Genomic DNA, 25,680 nt, shown 5'->3' on the forward strand with positions numbered 1-25,680 from the left:
ATTCAGTGGGGATTATTTCTGAGTAGAAATAAACAGTTCTCTCAAATATTATTTTCTTCTCAGAGGGAAAAGCAAGACATAAATTTAACTTATTTGAATTAAAGAAACAACTATTATACAGATGTTCCTTGCTTATCAATCACAAGAACCATTAAGGCTGTTACAATGTAACAAAGCTTAACCCAGGGCAGTTTCTGAAAACACTTAAAGCAGCAGGGGCGGCAATTAAGATAAGGATTAGGCTAGAAATACAGGCATACTAGAATCTTTCCTTCCTGTGTTCCTTGCAGGATTAGCCCTGTAAAGTGGGAAAATATTTCTTCCAACAACTGGTTCTCCGAACTGCTCAGAAAATTAACATACGGTTCGGGAGAACCGGTGCAAACCAGCAGGCGCCCACCACTGTGTGTGTGTGTATATATGTACATATCTATGTATATAACACGTGTACATGTGTCTTATGTATGTGTACACTTTTGAGAGCAGGAAACAGAATTTCATTTTTAATGTGTGCCAGTGTGCCCACAGTAGAAAATGACAATAAAGGTTATATATCTGTATGTAATCAAAAGGTGACATTGCCCATTGTTTTCTGCGAGGTGCTTTCCTAACATACAATAAAATCGAGAGGATGTCTCTGCTGAGAGCAGGTTGTTGATTCTAATATCTCCATTTAAAAATATGCAGCTACCTTTTTTCAAAAAGTACATGTTCAGCTCAACTTGGGTAGGTCAGAGATGGAGAGAAAACAATTTTGGGATAATAGCCCATAACAGTGAAATTGTGTCAATAATTGAATCTATCAGAGTTCATCTCAGTTGTTGTTCAATTGCTATAGTAGAGGCTATTTTAGACAATGTTCCAGTGGGAATGATATTGAACATTTTTAGTTTTTAGATTCATAGATAAACGTATTGTGCTGTGAGATAGTCCAAACCTTCACTGAAATTGCTTCTTCTTATTGAACCTTATCAATACAGAAATGTGATAGAAAGTTTATGAATATATAAACTAAAATGCCTGGAGTTGAAAAAAAAAGAAGTCATGTAGTAATTCTTTGGAAAGACTGATTAAAAAAAACACTCCTGCTGGACTCTACTTTGCACCCACTCTCAGGGCGAGGATGAACAATTAGTCACGAATTTCTTAATATTTTTTTCACTATTGCAGGGAATACAAATGGGGGAATAGACATGCTGCAAAGGGCCCAATTCAATGCAGTCAGGCACCTACGTTTTATTCATAATCACCTCATGTAACATGTGTGTATTACAGTTATATAATAAGTGCATAATTACAAAAGAGTAAGATTATACTGTTCTGCCTAATCTTTTTCAACTAGAAACTGGCAGTTTACTTGACTTGGATCCATGAAATTAAGCATTCACAGGCATCTATTCGTCCCACTCATCATGGGACCAGCTCCCTTTCTGCCTCCCAAATCTTGTCATCTTTGGAAGATCCTCTGGAACAGATTGGATTAATGCAGTGCAGCAGAAGGAGAGAAAAGGAAAGTCCAGATGCATGACATATGATATTCCCCTGACATATCATATAACCCATCAATGTCTTAAAATAAAAAAACAAATAAGGGCTATTTCTTTGGGCTCTCTACCAATCTGAAATGCCTCCTTCCTGAAACTGGAAGTAGGTCAGTTAAAGCACAAAAAAAAAATATGGTTAATTTATAGGTGGTAAAATCTTTTTCAGCTTTAGCTTGATTTGTGCCCATGTTGTTTTCTTGGCAGGCAAAAGAAAATGGTTTCCTGACTTTAAGAATGTTTTGGCTTCCCAACCTGGCTTATATCTTCAGAATTCTCTGGAACCCTTCCATCTAACTAATCTGCTTCATTTCAGAGCCCAGACAAGACCAGCCATTAGTGCCACCTACTCGGACATTTATTAATGTAGAAACACAGATCATCTTGGATATTTATCTTTAGTTCTTGGGCTTATAATATCTACCCTAACATTTAAAATACAATTTGGTAAATTAAAAAAAAAAAAAACATAGTACGATTTTGTGTGTGTATATTCAAATTATTTTACAAAATAATTGAAATAAGAAAAACTGACATAGACTTTATAATTTACTCCTGCTGTTTGAAAAGGATTCAAAGTGCTTCTTCATAACATATGTGCAGAAAATCAAAATAAAAAGTTCTATATAATACTCTCCCAAGCCATAATGAATGACAAAACTTAGGGAAATAATCATTTGGGGGGGGGGGGAATCACCAATTAGAGCAAAAATAGGAAATCTGGAATATAAATTCTCCTATGAGTGCTAAGAAGAAAGTTGGAATTCCTATTTACAGAGTAGCATTGCAATGCTTGGAGTTTGTTATTATTTTGTTTTCTTTTCATCCTGTTTAATTCGTGGACTTTGAGCAAATGGTTGTACATACTCATTTGCTGCAATTTTCAACTTCCCCCCCCCTCACAATATATATTAAGTTCAAAAGCATAAGTGAACTGATTCAATCACATCTTAAATGGGAGACTGATACAATTGCTTGAATTATTCTATACATATGTATTTACGTGCACAATGTTTGTTATAAAGGATGGATGAATCTGTCAATTACTGTTTCTTATTTTTGTAAAATAGGTCAAGTCTGGTTTATTGTACTTATTTCAACATTTGTATGAAAATGAGTGTATATTAAAGTGCTCATTTTTCTAATAATACACATTTTGTTTGCAATGTATTTACATGGTTATTGCAAATGGTTTTCCTAAATATTGTGCATTTTTGTCTTGTATTTCCACGGATTTTGGTAAATTATATTGTAACATTTCAACTGAAAATTTCAGGCAGTAATAAGGCACAATGAAAAGTAGGATAAATTTAGCCCATGAAATCGGAGAAATCTGCTCATGCTTCCAAAATATATTAATAGCTTTCTCAACAGAAGAATCTGATTATTAGAGGGGTCTCTCTAATAATCATATTCTTCTGTTGAGAAAGCAATTAATGAAAATATGATAAAAATCATAAGAATTTTTCCAAACCATTCAATGTGACTGTAACTTTAAGGAACTTAGTTGTTAAGAAGACAACTATAAAGATACCATCATATTTGATTTATTTTTTATTGTTATTCGTTTTATCTTGTTGTTTAAGTGTTGTTAGCTGCTCTGAGTTATGAATTTGAAATAAGTGGCCACATAAACTGGAATACTACTTTTCATGTGTTTATCGCTCGTTTTTAAGATGTCACATCTCTTTATACTGTTTTCCACATGCAGAATATGTGAAAGTTATTTGTAAAGTTATTTATAGACATTATTTTACAAAAGCTACAATTCTGTTTTAATAGACAATTAATCCCAGAATTAGCTACTTTAAAGTCTGAAGAAGATAAATGTGATCTTTTTAAAAAATAAAACAAGCTGTTACAATCCATGAAATTGTCTTTTGTTTATAGCATCCTACTTGACCATGGGAAGAACTTGTCAGAACTTTTAAAACTGACAAGAAAAGTTACCGACAATATATATTCCAGTTAGTTACATATTCTTAATATTGTTTCATTATAATCATATTCTTACTATCGGGTATTATATATTTATTTGCCTACAATATTTATGGCAATCAAGACAGCGATATTTTTCCTCATCTTGTTCTTAATATTTCTTTGGAAATGCAGTACATCACTTACAGACAGCTTTCCATGGCCTAATGCTATCATCAGAGTCATCTTTACAGACTTCGATTTGAATTTAGCTTTGATTCATTTTGCCAGATGGTACAAGATGAAACACAGGAGCTCAACACAATGGTTGACCTATTTACTCAGCCCAATAATCTATTGCTTAATACTTGGTGAGAGCATAATTGAAACAAATAACTTTTCTTACCTACCCTAATGTACTTTCACACTGAACGATGGACTCCTGTGCAAACATGAAAATTCAATGAAAACTTTTTTTTATTACAGTAACTTAAGGACCCAAGAATGCCTAACGTTCTCCCTCATTATCCTGAGGAAGGTGCCCTTGAGATGAATTGTAAGTCTGCTGTGTATAGATAGAATTCTTAGATACACTTGTTAGCCTTTTGTCTTCCTAACAAGAAGGATAAGAGAGAAAAAAAGGATGAACAAAAAGTATACTTTGGCTTTTCTAAGATTCATTATCCATCTACAGAACTAGTGTTTCAATGAGGTCAAGACTATTTTTAAGGGTAGCATAGGGACCAAATTCAGTTCATGCTCTGAATTCCAAAAGTAGCCAATGTACTATTCCTGATAACAATGCAGTTTGAAAAAAAAAAGTGAAATCATGGCCTCAAGAATTCCTATATGTTATCAAATCACTGTAAAAACCGTTATGGTTATAGAAAGGCAGTCCTGCAAATGGCCAGGGAAAGATCATAGCGTGATACGGTCCCTGGTACAATATATACTTTGTAGGCTCACTCCTACAGATAAAGTTGTCGGTTTTCAGGAATGAAGCTTGAAATTTTATTTTGCCTGAGAAATTAAAATGAACCACAGATGGTCCAGTGGTAGCTTAAGAAAAAACATCATTAAAAGTTCAGGCCAGAACACCTGACACCTACATATAATGTAAAACAGAATTGATTCTTCAGTGCAATAAAGTGTGACATATATTTATGATATGTTGAGTAGGAAACTATCATTAATTATCATTATTATTAAAATTATTATATTTTTCACTTCCTTCTGTGAACTCATTATTTAATGTCCTCACCCATTCCCACCTATTCATGAGAAGGAGAATATGTGATAAATATACCGTAACTGGGATATGGCCCCATGTATCTAATATTGTCTACTCTTTGAAAAGTTATGCAATCATGATTTTTTATTCATCTTGTCACAGAATGTTTTATTACATTCGCTGCAATCAACTTGCAGACGACTGCCTAGACACTCAAAATTGCTCAGAGTCATCAGTCAAAACTGGTATTTTGATGTGATATGAGGCAGTTGTATAGCATATTATTTATAATTTACCAAATCAGATATCATCCATATGCAGCGGTCAAAAGGTCTTGATAAGTATACTGAATTTTACTTTACTGGGTTATAAAAATTGATGAGAGGGGTTTGCATCATAAATCTACAAATGCATGGCCTGTGTTCAGCTAGATCACAGGTGGGAAATTTGCAATCTGCAGCTGTTGTTAAAATACAGTTATATATGTAACATTTCCCCAACCCTGAATTAGACGCTGTGCTTATTTTTCTGACTTGAAGGCAGCAAGTTTTTTATATTGGCCAAAATAGGTCTGGAATTTTTTCCGCCATGATAGGAGCTATACACAGACAAGAGCGAAACCATTTCCCCATAGAAGCTGCAGTTATGGAACTTGTGAAAACATCTATCTCCTTGCCTCACAGATTGCTCTTCTTTTGATTGATTCTTGTTTTTAATATTTTCAGTGCTCTCAAACGGAGACAAAATAATGTTTATTTTGTTGAATAGGAGACTGTGGAGAAAGGAATGTTATTCTAAGTACAGCTTCAGATAAAATGTCACTGGAGAAAAGGAAAACATGATTGATGCCAACTTTCAAGTAAGAGAATGACAATTCAAAATATTTTTTATGTGCATGCCAAAGCTACTAATTTTCTTCTCCATTGAACTTAGCTGCTAATTGCCATTGTCAAAAATAAATTGTAAAAATATCATGCCAGTCTCAGTAAATATGAAGCAAGTTAGCACCATGAAAATGGGGGTGGGAGGAAAAGAAAACACTGTTGATGTTTTTTTGGAATGCGATTTGTTTCAGCAACAGAGATGTGACTTTTAAATTAACGGGCAATTTACCATGAAAGAACAGTAGACTTTAAAAACTCCCAATTTGTTCTAAGCAAAGGGTTGCCAAGAAAGAAAGACAAATCCTTATGGACTGCTTCCTTTAAAATATTGAATTCAATGAGCGATTTTGAGTAATTAAATGATTGTGAATTCTGATATAAACTAAATTTGATCTATACCTGCCAGAACTAATGTACAAATCAGAACTAAGGCTATAATCCTCTCCTCAGTCTTCCCCAGTTAAGAAGGCTAAACTATCTGCTTACCTGGAAATAAATGCAATTTAATTCAGGGGATTCAGATATAAATACACCTGCATAAGGGTACACATTATGATATCCATCATTTTTTACATTTTCTAATTGTTCAGCTACCTCAGAATATATTGAAATTTCTTTATCAATCTGCAGTATAAGAAAAGAATAGATTACTGTAGAATGGCACTGAACCTTGTGATTCTATAGCAAAACTAGCCTTCTGGACATTTAGGAATGTGCATTTTGAGAGGAAGTATGAGGAAATACAGGTGTAAAAATATAAATATCTTGTCCAGCTGATTCCTTCATTTAATTACTTAAAAGGAAGAAACCACAACTGACAGAACAGTGGATAGGGAAAGAATAAAGATTTTCTATCCTCTATGAAGCCCTCTAGGTCTCCACTAAAAAACAATAAAAAGATCAGGAGATCTTGCAGCAAATATAGTTTAAAGACTCCCTGAAACTTATCAGTATTTCTACACAGAAATATAAAATATAGATAACAGAAATTACAGTATTCCCTATTTTTTTTTCACCTAAGATGCTACAAATCAGGAAAGTGCTTAACTTGAAATCTTGAAATCGATATATAAGCTTTTGGTCTTGTTAATTGTAATGGGAAATCTAATACTAGGTGTGGATACAGGACAGAAGATTAGAATAGACAAAAAAAGCTTAAAATCTAGGTTAAATTTTATATGAACCCCAACTGTAGAACTTGCTCCCTTTCAAATTTAAAAATGATAGAGAAAAATGTTCAAACCAAGGTTTAGGTTATTGTAATGTCAAGACATAATGTCAGCAAGAGAGCAAAGAAATTAATATTCTCCACCAGATCTCTAGATCTCTTGATTGGAAGAGGTGTAGATGAATTACAGATTTTATATATCACTTTTTATATATGTCTGCTACTACATACAAACGTACATACATATATGAAAATAAACTAAGGCTATCTTCAATATGAACACACCAAGAAATAGGAAGATGCTACATGGTTTTCATACAGCCTTATATTCAATAATGATTTTGATTTTGGCATCTTTATGAGCTTGCCCTTCCAGATTCTTGGAATGTAGTTTTCTTTCCCTTTCTACTATATTTTGTTTCTGCCAAAAACAAGTGTTATAAGTATAATACAAAATACACATATAATATAAAATACACATATAATATAAGTATAATACAAAATATACACAAAATACAAGCTGAGTGGACACGACCTTGTAGATGACCCTCACTCTGTCAAGGATCTTGGCGTACTCATATCTAATGATCTAAGTGCCAAAGCCCACTGTAACAAAATCACCAAAAAGGCATTAAAAGTTGTAAACCTAATCTTGCGTAGCTTCTTCTCTGGTAATATTACACTACTAACCAGAGCATACAAAACATTTGCTAGACCAATACTCGAATACACCTCATCTGTCTGGAACCTGCACTGCATATTGGACATTAATACAATTGAGCGTGTCCAGAAATATTTCACAAGAAGAGTCCTCCACTCCTCTGCTCACAACAAAATACCTTATGCCACCAGACTTGAAATTCTGGGTTTAGAAAACTTAGAACTATGCCGCCTTTGGTATAACCTACGCGTAGCTCATAAAATTATCTGCTACAATGTCCTACCTGTCAATGACTACTTCAGCTTCAATCACAACAATACACAAGCACACAAAAGATATAAGCTTAAAGTGAACCGCTCCAAACTCGATTGCAGAAAATATGACTTCAGCAACAGAGTGGTCAATGCCTGGAATGCACTACCTGACTCTGTGGTTTCATCCCAAAACCCCAAAATTTTAACCTTAGACTGTCTACTGTTGACCTCACCCCATTCCTAAGAGGTCTGTAAGGGGTGTGCATAAGAGCACCAGTGGGCCTATCATCCCTGTCCTAATGTCCCCTTTATCTGTATCCATTTTATGTATTCAATTCATGCTTATACTTATATATATTATCTAATGCATACTTGAAAAATAAATAAATAAAAATAAAAGTACTTTCGTACATACAATCTCTCTCTTTTCAAAGGCTATTGTTGTTAAGTCAATGTTTCATGTACATTTGGTATATGCTGCAGTTTTGCATGTTATCCTAAGAGGATGAAACACAGACTATTTACTGAATATATTTTTCATTTAGGCTGGTTTTGTTTTATTTCTTCATAATTACCTAGAGATGGAATCATTAGCTTGTCACATATGAAACAGAGCTAGAACAAATGTCTTGATGGAACTTGATCAAAGGGACTTACTATTCAGCAAATGAATTTACGATGCAGCCTTTTGGCAATTAGGTCTGTCTGTTTTTCTTCATAGTCGTTAATATGACAATACGTGGTTATTAATATCCTACTGCTATTAATATGTTCAGAGTGGCCACTACCATCTATTATTTTAAAGTAGTTTTTAAAATGTAATACAAACAAGCAATAATATAAAACAGATCATATATTAACAAAGTAAAAATCACCTCAAATTACACACTAAACCCCACTGAACGGTATCCTTAGTTTCTGAACTGTGATTTGCATCTGGATCAAAATCTGAGTATCACACCAGAAATGTCTTGCTACTAGTAGTATTTAGAAGTAGTGCTGAGCCTGCTTAGCTGTTTATCAATGAAGGCCATTGTTAAAATAATCTGAGTATTAGCATCCTTAAAAATCATCACCAGCACTTTAAATTAGACCAGGAATTAAACAGGGAGCTGATAAAGTCCAACTTCCTAAACCAGACAAAGCTTTGATATTAGTTCTATTTTCAATGAATAAATACCTTGTGTCCATCTTCAAATGTTCTTTATGAAGTATCCTATGACGCTGTGTTTATTTATCTTGAAAGTAATCAAAGCAATAGTGAGAAAGTTATGGGCCCCATAATTCTACAGCCCTATTTGTTTTGTCCACAAGAGGAGAGATAAAGGTCAATAAATGATATAACATTAACAATTACAGAAATGCAGACTATGGTACTATGGAAAGCGGCATTTTAAGTTTTAGTTTAACTTTCCTTTTTCTACACAAGAATATAGCTATAAACCTTCTCAAGCTAGTTCTTGGAAAAATGTTTCATTTACAGATAGTGGCTAAATTCAGTTTCTCGCCCTTGGGGAGGCAGCCTCAGTAGTAACGAATCATTCCTGGAAAAAAGTCTCATAATTCCCTCCTTTGGACCATTGACATCATTATAGTGTTAACAATCACCTGATTCTATGGGACCTTTGACACTGCAATCAATTTTACCCTTGTTACCCACAACAGCAAGCTTTATTGCTTCAACAGTGTGCTCTCTTCTCCAGAGAAAATGTTGCAAAATCTTTTGGTTACAGGTGATAGAGAAGTAAGATGATCATGCCATAAAATCTATTCCTTCTCTTTCAGAAGAGTAGACCTGCATGAGGTCACAATGGTAATTGTGTTTCTTCAGCTGGGTAGCCTCAGTATGAAATCACAATGGCCCTTCCTCCATTCCAGGCTGGGCAGACCGCTCTATCAATAGAGAAAGAGACACCCTAAGGGCATAATGTCTCTTCCTCTCTTGCTGAGGCAGTATAGTAGCCAATTTCCTCCCCAATGGGATACATGTAACTACCAATACGTCTCCCACTGAATTGGGCAACAGCATATGAGCAGAAAACAAGGATGGGCTTCAAAAATTTTAGCAAGGGATTCTCTGCCTGGTTGCTGGGTGGGTGTGGCCATGGTGGGCATGGCCATGGTGGGCGTGGCATTTTTGCCCTACCTGGGCTCTGGAGGCTTTCCTCGAGCCTCTTGGAGGGTGAAAACGGCCTCCCCAGGCTCCGGAAGCCCTCTGGAGGCCAGAAACGGGCCTGTTTCTGGCCTTCCCAAACTTCCAGTAGGCCTGTTTTTCGCCCTCCCCAAGCCTCCGTGCACACCCTGCACTTACTGCATCCAAAACAGGCCATGTGGGGACTCCTGAGAGGAGACGGGCAGGGTGAGCGGGGCAGGGCCAGCCAGGAGTGGGATTTGGGGGTTCTCTGAACTGCACAGAATCTTAGCTAGAGGTTCTCCTGAACCCCTGCAAACCCCCAGCAGCCCACCCCTGGCACAGAAGCAACAACTAAAGAAAAGGTGGAAAGCAGGGGCATCATATACAAGAAACTTTGATTTAGGAAGACTGGCACCAGAAGAGGCAGAAATAATGAAGGTTTGGAAGACACTTTAATACACCAAGCACTATCCGGTCAGATTCAGGCAGTGTGAGAAATGAATTTCTAGTCAGTCAACAAGTGGAAGCACCGCTGGCTCTGGCATGCCAACCTCGGTAAGAGTGGGCATTCATCTTTCAAAAAGTGCCCCACAGATCAGACTAAACACAAGAACAGGGAGTAACAGAAGGTGTCCAGGTAACAAACTGGGGAATGAGACTAGTATTGTTGAGCACTCCAGGAGACTGGGATTTCTAGGTACGATGACAAATTCACTTGCATCACTCATATGACATTTTGGGCAGTCATTCTGTCAGATGTGGCCCCAAAATTAACCTATGCCCAGGCCTATTAGAAACCAAAGTGCATAACCTTCCCTTTAAAAATAATGTCAGTCTTATTCTAGAAATGAAAAAGTGGTTTATTTGGATATGATAATCCGCTTTAAACCCAAAGGGGTTCCTGGTGCTCATTTAGTATGACATTTTAAACCTTCTCAAACATCCACGTACTCCTCCCCTAAGCAAATGTATACCAAGACAGAGTCAATTTGCATAGTATCTCTGAAGGGGAGTCTCAATGCCTCTTTCCTGAAACCTTATTAACAGGGAAAATTGTTTTCTCTTCTTTTGTGAAAGCTACATAAAGCCTTCCATTCTCAAGAGAGCAATCAGCAAATCTCCGGAGTAAGGAAACCATTTGAGATTGTCCCAAGAGGTATATTACAGAAGAGAGGACATCAGGGTTAATATAGTAAACAAGGAGGAGCAGTGTGTCTTTTAGATTATAACATATTACCAAACCTAGTAAAGGTAACTTTTATAGCAAGTTTCATCCCATTCAGGTATGGGGTGCTCCCCACCCCAAGTTTATCTTATTTTGATGAATGCTTTTAAGTTTTATTTGAGGGATTGCTTGTCCCCCATAATCTGCGCCCAGCCGATCTGATCTGGCAGACTTGGCATGATCCAGGTTCTTTCAATTAAATGATGCCATCTATCTGGACCTCAACAGTGCATCTTCACTGTAGCCATGCCAGTCCTCTGGAATAAAGCTTCCCCTGCTGAGATATGAATGGCCCTCATTCTGCTGCTATTTAGAAGGCCTGTGAAGACCTGACTCTTCATCCAGGCCTTTAGGGAGGGAGAGTGAAGTCCTGTCCTCTTTGAATTATGCAGTTTTATCTCTTTGTTTTTGCTATATCCATTTTTGCTAGTCTTCCCCTCTTTGCTTTTGTCTATTGTTTTTGTCTTGGCTTTAAAAAAAATTTTTTTTATCTGTAACTACCCAGAGTCATTGGAAGTTGGGGACCATATAAATGTAATAAAACAAATAAATTAAAAACATTTTTTTTTAAAAAAATTGATTTATATGCCGCCCTTCTCCGAAGACTCAGGGCGGCTTACAATGCATTAAGCAATAGCCTTCATACTTTCGTATATTTATACAAAGTCAGCTTATTGCCCCCACAAACTGGGTCCTCAATTTACCTACCTTAGAAAGGATGGAAGGCTGAGTCAACCTTGAGCCTGGTGAGATTCGAACTTACAGTAATTGCAGACAGCTGGTGTTAATCACAATGCTATTAGTCTGCTGAGCCACCAGGCCCCTGTAATATGTGTACTGGTAGTCCTCAACCTACAACCACAATTGAGCCTAAAATTTTTGCTGCTAAGCGAGACATTTGTTAAGTGAATTTTGCAGCCTTTCTTGCTACAGCTGTTAAGTGGATCACTGCAGTTAAGTTAGTAACACGGTTGTTAAGTGAATCTGGCTTCCCCATTGACTTTGCTTGTCAGAAGGTCATAAAAGGTAATCACATGACCTGGGATACTGCAACCATTATAAATAAAAGTCAAACCATCTGAATTTTGATCACATGACTATAGAGATGCTGCAATGGTCATAAGTGAAAAACGTTCATAAGTCATTTTTTTCAGTGCCGTTGTTAACTTCAAACAGTCACTAAATGAACTATTGTAAGTTGAGGTCTACCTACTGTATATATAAATAGCAAATACATAATTTTATTTAAAAAATCATGCCATTTTAGCTACAATGTGTGTAAAGGAAGGAAAGAAACTTGAACAAGACATTTTTTTAAAGAGATCAGTTCTATTTACTATGAATATTTCATAGTTTGTTCTGGTTCAAACTGGATATTACTGGTCTATGATGTTATTAATTTCTCACACCTGTGGCAATTCTGGATAGTCATTTTCTCTTTCCATGAGCTCCCAGATTTATTTTTGCTTGTGTCTATATTTCTATTTAGGGACACAATTGTTGACTGAAATCATTTTTTTACAAGGGTCAGGTTTAACACAGCTAATAGAGATTTTAGATGGCTTTTGCAAGAAATAACTATCAATAGTAAAATAATAAAGGATTATTCCCATTGCTCCTCATTCATACAAATGCAATTTCACCAGCATTCAATGTTAGAAGATTTAGAATTGTGAATAACTTAAAAAATGGAAATCATGATGTTAAGAATGTACATTTTTTTCCTTTCCCAATACCAATAAAACACACACAAACATGTTTGCTTTCAAAAACTAATAGAGTTAACATGCAGCTACTGTACGTCCAACTATTCATGCAAAAGAAATGGTCAATATGTATTTGTTTAAAAATAACTTTATAAATGTTCTGGCAGGATACTGAAATAAAATATATGTACTGGTCTACCTTCAAAAATAAAGGGCCTGGAAATTGTCGTTCGTCCAAAATAGGACCAAGGTAGATCTTTGAGGTACAATTTAAGATATGGATAACAGTGAAAAAATAAAATTATAGTGAATAGTGGGTTTCAACTAGCCCAATTGATTTTTTGCAAAAATCTGGATCCTGGAAGTAGTAAAAAAACCATGTGTACCAAATATAAATGAGAAATGGAATTTCTCATGACGCAGAATTAATTCCAAGTGTTCTAATTCCTCCTAAGATTACATTACATGATTGAGTTTACATTGGCGGGCAATTCTCCCTTTTTAAATATAAGGTCAAGAGATCACATTCAGTCTTGCAGAAAGCCTACATAAATGTATTTTATTTCATAACCTTCTTTCAGCGAAGGCTTATACTAGGTAAACAGAAAAGGAGTTACCCAGGCTACACATAACGTCATTCACTGCAATGCTTCAACCACAGCAAACAAAAGCAATGAAATAGAAAAGAGGGTTACTCAGGCTACACATCACGCCATTCATTGAAACTCATATGACATATGTAGCAAGAAATCAAGAGATCCACCACATTCCAAAGGATTACAATTGAGATAGGAGCCAGGCTAATTAAGAGATGCTAGGAATTCTTCTTCCTTTGAAGACCTAAAATTTCTCCACTCATTGGCTTAAGGACAAACCCTACTACAGCCAAGGTAAATTATCGATTAATAAGGAGTTAGTAATTATTTCAACTTACTTTCTTGGGAAGTCACCCATGAATTAGAAAATTCCGTAATAAAACAAGATGCTCTATTATTAATTCACACAGCACTTCCCATTATGAAAATATATATGCACACACACTCTATAACATTCATATCACACAAAATGTGGTGAGTGTGTTTGGCCTCCCTGCATTTATTGTTATCTTTTCCAGGATTTTAATTCTATTTTATCATATGGTTACACATCTCATGAAAATAATTTAACAGTCTTTGGATTATTCAAAGATAATTTGCACGTAATGAAGCAGAAACACTCAAAATGCAGTTCAATTTAGCACACGTCCTTCTTCCCATCAAACTTTACGCACTCCTATGCTTTTAATATGGTGAAGGAATTTGGAACTGTATTTATCAATTATTTTGAACTTTCTTTCTGATTTTTCCAATTCTCCATTTCTACTCTAAACTTAGTGTACCTCACAATTACTCCCCCCCCAAAACCCACTATGGAATTAAGCCCAGAGATCTTATCAGAGAGTATTATCTGTGGGTTTATTTATATTCATCCATCCAATTTCTATGGCTTTCATCTCAAGTGATTCTGGATGGCAAACAGTCATAAAAATATATACTGCTGTAAGGCGTGTGTGGCTTGAGCACCTCCTGCTTCCTATGAGGCATCTGGATTTCTAATTTCTCTGCAATTGAGGCAATTATACATGTTCCAAAATAATGTTGCAGGATCCAATTTGAAGTCAATCACCAGGACCAGAGGTTTATTCTTCCTAGCTTTAGGACTTGTGCTGAAGCCTGTCCTCAGAGGTTCTCTCTCAAGAATGTGTGCACTGGACTGTTCTGTGTGTAGTATTTATAAGGTGCCTGGTTGTTTGTGGCTTTTAGTTGTTAATAGGGGTGTTGATGGCTGGCTATTAAGTCATTGAGTGTTCTTTCCCTGTGCAGCCGTGCCTTTAGTTCCTAGGTACCTGGTGGTAAATCAGCACTCCTGTTGACTGACAAGAGGCTGGTTTCCCAGGCATCAAGCATTTGTCTGGCTATTTTTGTTCCTGCTCAGCCAACAATCTTAGTAGCTGCAAAATTGAATCCATGTCCTTGCTCATTGCAATGAACAAATTCTACATCCTCCTCTCATACATCTGCTGCACTAGGAAGAATCACTAAAGAACACTGCCAGAGGAATTCTTCCCACCTCAGATTTACAAGAAAGGGGGGAGTGGCAATGCTCTTCCTCCAATAACCTGATCTGGCAGAGAGTTGTGCATTAAAGCTGGATCCCTTTCCCAAAATGAACATCACTGGTTTATTAAGAATTCTAAATTTTTATATTAAAAATAAAGAAGGAAGTTGCACTGAAAAAAGGAGAAGGAATGAACAGATGATTATTAAAGATATTAATCTCACTTGCATTAGTTCAGAGAGTACAGTAGATGTTCTCTCAGTTCCTGGATCTCTCATAAACATATACATAAACTAAAAGATAGTCACAGAGCCCAGCTTCCAATCCATAAAATGAAATAGAATCTTTAAACAATTTGCTTTTGGTTGCTGTCCAACTTCACTAGATTTTAGCCTTGCTGCCCTCAGGTTTTTCCCATTGCTTACTTTCATCCAACATTGGAGGGACCGAGGGGGGGGGGAGAATGGATATCAAAAAGCCAAATGGAAACTGCACTTTTTTTGTAAAATCCTCTGAGAAGGAAAACCCATCGTCTTGGCTGGCTCCTCAATCTTTACTTTCCTAGACTTTTGCTGTTTCCCTCTATTATCTGGGAGTGATAAGCCAGATAGATTTACTTTCTATCTTCAATGGATTTCCATTGGATTTCCATTGCTTTCTGACTTTTAAAATTTATTTCAGTTTAGAACTGGGAGACAGAAATAATCTTGGTCTGCAGTGACACAACCTTTATTCTGTTAATTCTCTTCATCTTTTGCCATGCTTTTAAATTTCTCTTATGCTTCTCATTGGTTTTTGATATTCTTCTAAAACAGTTGTTTTAACCTGGTTTCACTGCTATCTGATGAGCTATTTCCAAAAAGGAAAGAGAATTAAAGGTTTGTTCCAGGGTAGTTATCACATGCGGATAGTCAAAGCTATGGTTTTCCCAATAATAATGTATGGCTGTGGGAGTTGGACCAAAAGGAAGCTGAAACTCAAATACTTGGGCCACCTAATGAGAAGAGAGGACTTGTTGGAAAAGATCCTGATATTGGGAAAGTTTGTAGGCAAAAGGGGAAGGGAACAGCAGAGGGTGAGATGGTTAGATAGTGTCACTGACACAATGAACATGAATTTGGGCAAACTCTGGGACACAATGGAAGATGGGGGGAGGGGCTGGTGTGCTATGGTCCATGAGGTCACAAGGATCAGACATGACTTAGTGATTGAACAACAGCAAAGTTATCACATGAGAATATCCAGCTCATCCAACACCCTCATCCTGCAATTATTAAATTTACTGGGTCAAATCACCCTGGAATAAGATGTGAATCTTCAGAACAGGTACAAGACAGTGGACCTTCTCTGTTGTGTGGTCCCAGTTCAGTGGTGGAATTCAAATTTTACTACCGGTTCTGTGGGCATGGCATGGTGGGCGTGGTGTGGCTTGATGGGCGTGGCTTGATGGGCATGGCAGGGGAAGGATATTGCAAAATCTCCATTCCCACCCCACTCTGGGGCCAGCCAGAGGTGGTATTTGCCAGTTCTCTGAACTACTCAGAATTTCTGCTACTGGTTCTCCAGAACCTGTCAGAACCTGCTGGATTTCACCCCTGTCCCAGTTATCTTCAGAGGTATCCTTGGAACTCGTATGAGTGCTTTTTTAATGCCAGCAAAATATATTCTTTTTCTCCCAGGTATTTTTCAAGATTTGTATAGTTTTTAAATATTGAAAAACTTTTTACATTGTTTAGCAGTTCTGTGGTCTTTGCAAATTGAGATTAATAATATAACAAATACATATTAAAAAAAGGCCACTCCTATCAGAAGACAAACTCTCTTTTATAAGTACTTTCAATCCCATCCAAAGCCAACATACTAAAAGAATTAGGGTTCGTCAGAATTCAAAGGATTAGGCAAATCATCAAAATAAACAGTAAAGAATTATTTAAACTATAATAAGCAATCTCCCGTAGCAGCTAAGAGAACTGTTGTCTGCTGTGCAGAAAGTTTCCAAATTTGGGGCTACTGTGGCTTCCAGTTGCTAAACTTCAATGGGCACTTTTTCATAATAGCCCCACTGTATTTTTCTTTTATTATGTTACACAGCCCATGGTGAGTTCCTCTGTGATGCAAGCTTCAGCAAGTCAACAAGCAATAATATATAACATCAGTTTACCCCACCTCTTCCTTTATAGGGCAATGTCAGTTTAAGTAGCAATACCACCCCATAGCAAAATCAACAGCAAGATTAATTCCCCAATTATTTTCTTTAAACAAAGTTAAATGGATCAGTGTAAAGTGAATCAATACATAGTTATTACATAAATTGTACAGCATTTGCAGAATAAACCCAAAAGTTCCCAGAAAGAAGGATCTGAACCTATACCTTCAAGTAGAACTGTGATTGGGCTGAAAAAAGTGACTTACGGCCAATTCTTGTACTTATATCCACTACAGCATCCCCAAAATTTAGGTGCTTGGCATCCAGCATTTAATTAGGAATGCTGCAATTATCACCGTTTGTGACCTTCCCAAAGCACTTATTACAACAAGCAAAGCCAATGGAGGAAGCCAGATTTGCTTAACAACCATGTCATTCACTTAACGACTATGGGGAATTTCATAAAACTGGGTGCAGCTCACTTAATGACTGCCTTGCTTAGCAATAGCCATTTTGGTCCCAATTGTGGCAATAAGTTGAGGACTATCTGTAGATCCTGAATGCTTTGAGACAGATGGCCAGAGAAACAATAAAAGTTTTCTGCATCTGCATCATTACATACAGTAATAAACTGAATGAGCTCGGAGATCCCGTCTATGCAATAATGCTAGAATTCCTGTGATTATACCTTTTATCAACTGTGGCTTGATTATTATGATTAGTACTTAGATGTTGCAGTTTTCCTGCAGTTGCAATCAAGTTCTTGATTATAACCACAGCTACTCTTTAAGGCATTTTTCTTTATAATCAAGACTCTCTAAAATCTTTAAGTAACTGACAAAATCAGTAGTTTGTAAGTACACACTGGCTTAATTGGGTGCTTTTACCTGCTTTTAGGATGTGTGGAGATCAAGATTTAGGTCATATTTATGTAGAATTACTGAAAGTTCAACCGTTCATAATTTTTTAAACATACTATCAACTCTGTGTGGCTTCTGAAGGAAAAAAAATGGCAGACTGAAAATCTTTTTGTGAAAAGCAGACCTGATAACCACACTGAAGAATGAAGAGCTGGTGGGTAGACCCACTCTTCAAATCTCTTTGTATAAACAGAGAGATTGATTGCCCACAAGTTGCTGTCTGGAATGATCTCTGGCAGGTTTAAGTAGTGAGAGACAAGGGAATAATATTCTTGTTCAAACCACAGTCAGGGCCTTTAAAAGAATATTGTTTGCATTCTTCTTTATTTAATTTCTTTTTCTTTACTACATTCTTTTTTCCCCCTTTTTCTTACTAGCTCCACTTTTTTCTTTTACTTGGCACTTATTATCTTTTTTTTTAGTCCATATTAATTTTTATTTAATATAATTTAATAATTTAATATAAGAAAGGCTGAGCGCCAAAGAATTGAGGCCTTTGAATTATGGTGCTGGAGAAGATTCCTGCAAGTCCCTTGGGCTGCAAGGTGATCAAACTGGTCAGTCCTAGAGGAGATCAACCCTGACTGCTCTTTAGAAGGCCAGATCCTGAAGATGAAACTCAAATACTTTGGCCCCCTAATGAGAAGGAAGGACTCACTGGAGAAGAGCCTAATGCTGGGAAAGATTGAGGGCAAAAGAAGAATGGGACGACAGAGAATGAGGTGGCTGGATGGAGTCACTGAAGCAGTAGGCGTGAGCTTAAATGGACTCCAGAGGATGGTAGAGGACAGGAAGGCTTGGAGGAACGTTGTCCATAGGGTCACGATGGGTCGGACACGACTTCGCAACTAACAACAACAACAAAATTTTATTATTGCAGCCATCCTTAGATAGGTAAAAGTCTCATTCTTGTTTTCTTCCTGTCTCTTTGCCTCTTCTCTTGAAGTTTTCGTCACCTTTATCCAAGTCCATTTGTAATTTCCATGAAATAACTTCAGTAAATATCTTGTATTTCAATTTTAAAAAATAGTCCATCTCACTATTAGGATGCATTGTTTGTATGTTCTTTCTGATTTTTAAATGATCATCCAATTCCACTTATACATCTAGTATTTTTATTTATTTATTTATTTATTGTAAATTATAATGTTTAAATCCATCTTAAAATCCATTTTGATTGTTTTCAAGGGAGATTATTTATCTTCGGTAGCAACTTCTAGTTCCAATAAAGAGTTATAAAGCTCAAGAACTTCACAAGCCCACCATTCAAATATTTCCTTTAAAGTAGTCAACAAGTGCTTTAGTATTTGAACTTCAAAGTGTTGTTTTGCATTGAAATGTAAACAAGATTCACTTTTCTCTTTCTAATTAATTTCAGTCTTTCTTTAAATCAGTTTCACAAACTATAGCGTTTAAACTCTTAAAAAACAACTTTAAAATCCCTGCTGTATGTTGCAAAAAGTTACAAAAAAAGTCCTTTCCAAAGTTGAAAAAATGTAATTTCCTTTCTTTTTAAACAGATCGAAGGGAAACTCACCCAGCTATGCGTAGGCTTGTTGTTCCAAAGTTTTCCAATCTTAAAGAGGCAATAAAATCACTCCAAAGTGATTAAAACAATGAGGTTTGGTCAAACCTTGAGTCCATGAAAGGTTGCATTTATGGCTCAAAGAACAATGAAACCTCAACACCCAACTGATCGTAAGTGGCTGCAAAAACATCAATTTCTGCCTTCTTTTCACAAAAAACTACTCTACTGTTATGGAGTACTTATGGGCAATCTCCAGATCTTTGTTCCAGAGAGAATTTTGGCAGTTTGGCTTTCACATCTAGCTGCCCTTATAATACTCCCACAATCTGAGCAAAGTGGACTGAGGACTGGACCCTTTCCAGATGGGTTTCAAGCTCAGTTAGGGGACAGAAACAGAATTGGTCCCACTTACCGATGATCTCTGGTGAGAGTGGGGTGGCAGCAGATTATCTTTCCTTGGTCTCCTTTACCCCTCAAGGCCAGTCCCAATTCGTGTTCAGTTCATCCAGCCCATGGCTGCTCCTTTGTAGTAAGCCACAGAATTTAGTACTTTCTCCACTTCTTTTTATCAACTACATGAAGCCATTGGGTAAGATCATTCACCATAAGGGGATGAGGTATCATCAGTATGCTGACGATGCTCAATTTTATATCTCCATTGTGGGTGACTGAAATGCTGTTGTCACTGCTGTCTTGCGGTATGTGGAGGCTCTGGGGATCTGGACAGGGGACAATAGGCCTTGGCTGAATAATAAGATCAACTAAGACCAAGTGACTATGGGCAAATGGGCTTCGGGAACCAGCCATTTAAATCTTTAGCTCTGGACAGGGTAGCACTGCTTCAAGACACTTAGTGCACAACTTGGGGGTTCTCTTGGACTCTTGACTCCTGCCTGAAGAGCAGGTGGCAGCCATTGTTAGGAGGACAATTGAATACTTTCCTGGATCAGGAAACCTTGTATTCAGGTCCTGGCCATCTCTCATTTGGATTAGTGCAATGTGCTCTAAACGGGATTACTCTTGAAAAGTATTTGGAAACAACTGCTGGCTCAGAATGCAGCTGCACAATTCTGGGGGCCCCCAGGATGGCCCTTATACCACCTTGATTATGTGAGCTGCACTGGCTGCCAGTTTACTTCTGGGTCCAATTCAAAATGTTACTTATGACCTTTAAATTCCTTTATGGCATGGATCCAGATTATCTGAAAAACTCTCTCATCCCAATGAAATTGACCCACACTAGGAGAAGAGGCTGGCTGTGAACCCTGTCAGCCAAGGAATTTTGACTGGTAGGGTCCAGAAGAAGAGTCTTCTCTGAAGAAGCACCTGCCCATGGGAACATCATATGAAGATCAGGTCTACCCCACCCTCTTGGCATTCCATAAAGAATCTTCCTTATAAACTGGATCTGCAGATTGGCCTGGGTCCCAGATAGGGGTTTGCCATTCTGGAGGTGGTTACCAGATTAAATAGAAGCTCCTACTTCCATTTGATTGTATAACCCCTGTTAATTTAGCTACTTCTTTGTTAACTTTTATGTATTTATTATTCTCTTACTGTTTTATAATTTCGTTTATTGGATTGTAAACTGCCTAGGATTGCATTATAGTGAGATGGGAGATTTAATTTAATAAATAAATAATGCAAAAAATGTGGATATTAGTTTATCTTGCCTCACTGGAAGCATTTTTAATATTGCAGTTATAATCTTTAGTTTAAAAAAAATTCAGCAGAAATCCCTTTGGTACTCATGTATGCAGAAGTATTAGCCAAAAAAGAAATCTAATTATCATGCTGAGTATCACTTCAGATTGTAATATGCGTTTTTGTGACCCACTCATAGTTGGGATAAAAATATATGCAATGTTGGAGCAAGAATAAACCTGAAATAATGCAGCAGGACAAATATAAAACCAAGGAACAGTCACACTGTTTCACAACTTCTAATTTGTGACAATTTTTTTTTTTTTTTGGAATGGGAAATTTTCAATTGCAGGCTTCTGTTCATGGCAGTTTGGTTCATTCAAATGAAAATAGTTCTTTTATTATTATAAACACACACAACCCCCCTCACATGCATATATTCACCCATATTTTAATTTTACTCAGTACTGAAACATACTCACTCAATTTTAAGATGTTTTTTTCATTTCTATGAGTCCAGAAACATTATTACACTTGCCCAGAACTCAAGGAAATGTGCACATTACGTAACAATTTATTTACCAGCCCAGTTCATGCATCCAGAAGTCTCCCGCACCCCTGGAATCCCTCCCATTCTATAATATCCCAGATCACAATTCACCTCCAACAATCACCCAGTTTTAACAGAAGCAGCAACATAAATGATGTTAAACTCCGTAACCCCACCATAAACTCCCGTCACTCATTTCTTGTTCAAGGAACACACACAAAAGCAAACACTGGGGCCCTACAAATTGATCCAGTCAGTGACTGCATAAAAAAAAATCCCTTATCCAGTGCCATCTTTAAAATGTTTGGCCTTTTAAATGTGCCATAATGGATCCCAGGATCCATATGCCTATAGGATTCGGGGTGAGGTATCATCAGTATGCTGATGATACCCAACTATACATCTCCACCCCAGATCAACCCAGGGATGCCTTTTCCGTGATGTCTAAGTGCCTGGAGGTGGTACGGGTCTGGATGGGCAGGAACAGGCTCAGACTCAACCCCTCCAAGACTGAGTGGCTGTGGATGCCGGCATCTCATGATCTAGTATCCCCATCACTTTGGATGGGGGGGGGAGTAGCTTACTCCCTGTGAAAGGGTTCATAATCTTGGTGTCCTCCTTGATTCATGGCTGTCCTTGGTGGATCATCTGATTGCCGTGACAAGGGGGGCTTTTGCACAGGTTTGCCTGGTGCGCCAGTTGCGCCCTTTCCTAGACAGGGATGCCCTCCGTACAATCACTCATGCTCTCATTATTTCTCGGTTGGATTACTGCAATGCCCTCTACATGGGGCTGCCCTTGGTGTGCACCCAGAGGCTCCAGCTGGTCCAGAATGCGGCCGTGTGGGTTGTTACGGGAGCTTCCCGTTACTTTGGTGTAACACCTCTCCTGCGCGAGCTGCACTGGCTGATGGTGGCCCTTCGGATCCACTTCAAGGTGCTGGTACTTACCTATAAAGCCCTTCATGGCATGGACCCAAGATACTTGCAAGACCACCTCCGACCAGCCTCCCTCCGCCCAGTGCGCTCACATAGGACTGCCCTCCTCCAGGTGCCGTCGGCCAGACAATGTCGGCTGGTGGCCCCCAGGATGAGGGCATTCTCTGTGGTCGCACCGACCCTCTGGAATGAGTTACCCACCGGGCTCCGGATGGCCCCCGACCTCCGCACTTTCCGCGCCGACCTGAAGACATGGCTTTTTCAGCAAATTCCCTGATCTGCCGCGAGGTTTTAATTGTCTGGGGATTTTAAATTGGCTTGTTTTAGCACTATTTTATTGTTATGTTGTTTTTATTCTGTGAGCTGCCCTGAGTCCTACGGGAGAAGGGCGGCATATAAATTTGATAAAATAAATAAATAAATAAAAAGGGTGGGGGGAGAGGGCAGGATGTAGCTGAATCTTCATGTTGGATTACAAGCAATTCTTGGAACTTTGCAGAAAATTGCCATGTAGATTATTTATTTATTTATTGAATTTCTATACCACCCTTCTCCCGAAGGACTCAGGTTAGTCATAGTTCCTCCGTAAATTCAGGTCTAAAACACAATCATGTGTATAGATGTAGAAGTTTGACTCCTGGTCTGAGTATCAAAAGTGCAGCTCTCCCAAATCTAAAATCCAACACTGCCTAGTAAGTTTCACTGATTGCCCATCACATGCATCAGTGCTTCAGCTGCTTTGAAAAAGGTACTCAGAGAACAAGCAGATTCTTTATGGGGGTTTGGCTCATAATCCTTTAGCTAATTTACAACCATTTCACTTGAAAAGAATAAGCTTATGCAAATGAATAGAATGAAGGCTATCTGGCTTGGCATTGTGAAGAATTACATCATCAACCCAAGCCTTACAAAGAAATCAAATATATTGTTGATATTTCACTATAATTTTATTATACCTGCTGATCTTAAAATTTTATAAATGCTCAAATCACGGCTACTCCCAAAGCTCAAAGGTAGTGTAGGTTTTGGGGCAAGCGAGAACCGTTTCAGGTTCACTGCTTTGCTGTGAATGTTGTTTAAACAGCATTCTGAAATTCCCATGACCCTGCTTTCCAACACAAAATTAGCATAATTTATTAACAGTTACTGCATTTTTTGTTATAAATACGAACAAGTAAGAACAACAAGTTTCTCTCTTTCTCCCTGGGTATGCTTTGCCTTTTGCAATGCAATTAACACGGTCATTTTTGCATAATTATTTTTTGTTTTGTTCTGATTTTTTCCCCCTCTGTGTTATTGCTTGCTTTGCTACTAGTCTATTGCTAATTGCATTTCAGTGCAAAGCTGCTGCTCTTCTTATGCTGTGCACATTTTTTAAAAATTCTCTTTTATTTTATACAGAGTTTGCACTGGGTACTTTGTATTATTATGTAACTTATAATAAATCCTTATTTCTTTAGCTTCATCGCACCGGAAAATCCTTTACCACTAGTTCCATGCCTCCCACGACTTCTTGAGAAATACCACCCAGTGGTAAATATTATAAGCATATTGTTCTGCAGCGTTCAACTGTTGGGTGAAACCTTCTACCTCAGATGACCTCTGACTCTCATGCCTGTGAATCTGAAGGCATAAATCAACAAGCCCTTCATCTTTCCATTCAGTTGCTTGTACTTAGCACTAACTAAATAAAGCAATTCTGAAAAAGATGTGCCTGTTACGGTTTTGGGGTGGTGTGTTTATATTGTGGATATATACATTACAGAGTGTTCTTTACAATTCATGATTTTCCATTCATTTACATATTAGCATTTGCAGTTTTTTTACAGTACTTTATAGCAGGGGTCTCCAACTTCGACAACTTTAAGACTTGTGGACTTCAACTCCCAGAATTCCTCAGCCAGCTTTCTGGGATTTGAAGCCCACAAGTCTTAAAGTTGACAAGGTTGGAGACCCCTGCTTTATAGCAATGCAGCCAATCAATACACCGATTTCATTTTGGCTTTGTCTGCTACTACACTATTTTGCATTGGGTTTCCCAACCTGGGTTTTTAGAAAAAGAATGGAATTTTAATCTTTGGCAGTATAATTTCCAAAGATTCCATCTTTGGGGCTGTTCTTTGATTCTTCCCCCAAAATAGAATAGGAATAGGAGTCATGGTCACAAGAAAGATACTTCAGAATAGCCGGCAGCATTTTGGAAGGGTTTCCACAGATTGATGCCAACCTCTTCCTGATGTCAACCCAAATTGTTACATGCTTTTTATTGTCCAGAGTATACTGCAGACAATATTTTTCCTATTAGAGGAAAAGAATCATGAAGGCAATGTCTTCTCTGGTGAGGATCTTAGTGGCTTACCAAGCAATCAACATATGGGGTAAGCATGAGGCATTCAAGTCATCTGATCCAGGTATCTAAAACTCTCTGCTTTGGCCCTTGGGCTGGTCTAATTGTCTTCTATGGAAAAGCTGCATACTTCTGCTAAAAATGAATATAGAACCTGAGCCTGTTAAAGCATTGATGTGAGTACATATGAGCTGAAAGGGCACAAGAGAACTGGGTTGACCTCACAAGTCCTGCAAGATATTTCCACATGTATGCCCAATTTCTTTGGTTTAGCTGAAGATGCCTTAGAATGGCTAGAAGCCCTGTGAAGAAAAGACCTACCGGTCAAAATCTATGACTCCAAACTTCTTTCACAGCCAGCCTGCATTATTATTATTATTTCAATTCTTCTCTATGATGAAGATCTACTATATCTTTAAGGAAGCCTCATTTTTACAAGACAGACGTGTTTTTAGCACCTATAGCTTAGATCTTCTAGTCAATAGCAAAAAGCACTGTATGTTTTCTTGGATGTGTGTGTTTGTGAAAGTCAGAGTGAGAAAAAGAATGCATATATTTGTGTGTATTAGCTTATGTAACTGTGGATATACAGAGTCATGCTAGTGACATAACACATCTGAATAGTTCCATTGCTGAAGCAGAACACAACAACTAAATTAATAATAAGATACCTGAGTTTATAGCACATTCTATCAGGATTATAAATAAAAAGGCTAAGAGAAGAAAGTTCAAGGTGAATCCATGTAAAGAAAGAAATTCAGATCTTGCTTTCACAAACAGAAGATAAGA

The 25,680-nt window shown here is 37.5% G+C and overlaps 1 protein-coding gene and 1 long non-coding RNA gene across 2 annotated transcripts in view; one reads left to right on the forward strand and one right to left on the reverse strand.

Annotated features, from left to right (window-relative positions):
* PLCB1 (phospholipase C beta 1) overlaps positions 1-25,680 on the reverse strand; it is a 498,146-nt gene that overhangs the window by 26,835 nt on the left and 445,631 nt on the right. The window lies entirely within an intron of this gene.
* On the forward strand, positions 3,988-24,253 carry LOC148116730 (uncharacterized). Its single transcript, XR_015731281.1, has 3 exons — positions 3,988-4,014; positions 5,458-5,548; positions 24,005-24,253. It is a non-coding gene; the product is annotated as an uncharacterized LOC148116730 (long non-coding RNA).

The sequence above is a fragment of the Pantherophis guttatus genome, chromosome 1 (assembly GCF_059756535.1).
Source record: "Pantherophis guttatus breed Tessera chromosome 1, ASM5975653v1, whole genome shotgun sequence".
Classification (NCBI taxonomy): Eukaryota; Metazoa; Chordata; class Lepidosauria; order Squamata; family Colubridae; genus Pantherophis; species Pantherophis guttatus.